Genomic DNA, 2,390 nt, shown 5'->3' on the forward strand with positions numbered 1-2,390 from the left:
TTTAGTCAAATTTGATTTGATACAGGCCAATGACCGAAACCCAAGTGAAATTTTTGTCAAACTTGATTGGAATTGCGCCAATGAAAAGCCGCATGAAATTTTAGTCAAATTTGATTCGTAATGTGCCAATGAACCAAAATCATATGAAATTTTAGTCAAATTTGGATGAAAATGCGCTAATGAACCAAACAACGGTGAATTTTTAGTCAAATTCGATTGAAAACGTGCCAATGACCAAAATCGTTGTGAAATTTTAGACAAATTTGATTAGAAACAAGTCAATGAACTAAAATTCAGTGAAATTTTAATCAAATTTGATTGGAAACGCGTGAATGAACCAAATCCATGTGAAACTTTAGTCAAATTTGATGGAAAATGCACCAATGAACAAAATTCAGATGAAATTTTAGTCAAATTTGATTTGATACATACAAATGAACAAACCCTAGTGAAATTTTAGTCAAATTTGATTTGATACAAGTTAATGAATGAAACCCAAGTGAAATTATAGTCAAATTTGATTGGAATTGTGCCAATGAAATGTCGCATGAAATTTTAGTCAAATTTGATTCGAAATGTACCAATGAACCAAAGCCACGTGAAATTTTAGTCAAATTTGATTGAAAACGTGCCAATGAACAAAATCCTGATGAAGTTTTAGTCAAATTTGATTTGAAACGCACGAATGAACAAAATCCTGATGAAATTTTAGTCTAATTTGATTGGAAACGCGCCAATAAACTAAATCCCGGTGAAATTTTAGTCAAAGTTGATTGGAAACGTGCCAATGAACTAAATCCATGTGAAATTTTAGTCAAATTTGATTGGAAGCGTGCCAACAAACAAAATTTAAAATAAATTTTAGTCAAATTTGATTTGATGCAGGCCAATGAACGAAATACTGATGAAATTTTAGTCAAATTTGATTAGAAACACGCTAATAAACTAAATCTCGGTGAAATTTTAGTCAAATTTGATTGGAAACACACCAATGGACCAAACCTATGTGAAATTTTAGTCAAATTTGATGGGAAACGTACCAATGAACAAAATTCAAATGAAATTTTAGTCAAATTTGATTTGATACACGCCAATGAACGTAACCCAAGTGAATTTTTTGTCAAATTTGATTGGAATTGCGCCAACAAAAACCCGCATGAAATTTTAGTCAAATTTAATTCGTAATGTGCCAATGAACAAAAATATGTGAAATTTTAGTCAAATTTGGTTGGAAACACGTCAATGAACTAAATCATGGTGAAATTTTAATCATATTTGATTGGAAACGGCAAATAACTATACACATGTGAAATTTTAGTCAAATTTGATTGCAAACGCCCCAACGAAAAACCTCACATGAAATTTTAGTCAAATTTGATACGAAATGTGCTAATGGACCAAAGTTGTAACGCCCCGAATTCTTTAGCAACCCGGAACGTTACCAAACGTGAATTGATTAATAAAGTGCTTGAGGCAAATACATTTTAATATAACGAGGAATTCAGTAAAAATTGAACAACCTTAACAAAAGGTAAATTAAATTAAATAACATATGCAGAACAATTTGGAATCATATCTTTTATCAAACATTAATAAAAGTAGTTCTAACAAATAATAAAAATAGGACTAATTGAAAGTTATGACGTGACTCACAATTGAGTCTAAATTTAAAAATAATAATAATCAACTGTTAATAAATATTCTAGTGTTTTTAAAAATTAAAGTACTTCATGATGGAGATCCATTGGTCCAATATGCATCCATCCACCGCCGTCCAGCATACTAATTTCTACCTGAAAAATTTTAAATAGAGAGGGATGAGTATATCGAATTATACTCAATGAGATGCTTGCTACTCCACATTCAAATCAAACGTGAAATTATGCATAAATTCTCTTACCAACATAACATGAGAATTATCACACCATGACAAATGATTATGCTTGTTACTCCACATTCAAATCAAACGCGAAATTATGCATAAATTCTCTTACCAACATAACATGAGAATTATCACACCATGACAAATGATAATTCAAGCAAGCGCTGCAAATAACGTGAAGGCTAAATTGTGCCTTAAACTGTATCATGATTTCTTCCAAAGGAGCTCTGAACTGAAGTAATTAAATCCATACATAACAACGTATTTGAAAAAATGTGGACAAACCACTAATAGCACTGAGCATCTCACCTTTTGAAGATGAACGTGAAAAATAAAATTGTTGAAAACATGATTCTTTATTGAAATTCCAAAGCCTTAAAAAGCCTTAATAATATGGAGAAATATTTTTAAAGAAGAGGAGAGAATAAAGACTTGTAGGAGAAGAATGAGGAATTAATGACTGAATGCTTGAGGCTTAGTGCTATATTTATACTAAACCACGGTGTAG

General features: G+C 30.8%; 1 long non-coding RNA gene across 1 annotated transcript; it reads right to left on the minus strand.

The window, feature by feature from the left end:
* Positions 1–1,525: 1,525 nt before the first annotated feature.
* LOC111404838 lies at positions 1,526–2,167 on the minus strand. The gene is made up of 2 exons (XR_002704698.1): positions 1,995–2,167; positions 1,526–1,793 (listed from the first exon to the last, which is right to left on the minus strand). It is a non-coding gene; the product is annotated as an uncharacterized LOC111404838 (long non-coding RNA).
* Positions 2,168–2,390: the final 223 nt, after the last annotated feature.

Source organism: Olea europaea, chromosome 11, assembly GCF_002742605.1.
Source record: "Olea europaea var. sylvestris chromosome 11, O_europaea_v1, whole genome shotgun sequence".
Classification (NCBI taxonomy): domain Eukaryota; kingdom Viridiplantae; phylum Streptophyta; class Magnoliopsida; order Lamiales; family Oleaceae; genus Olea; species Olea europaea.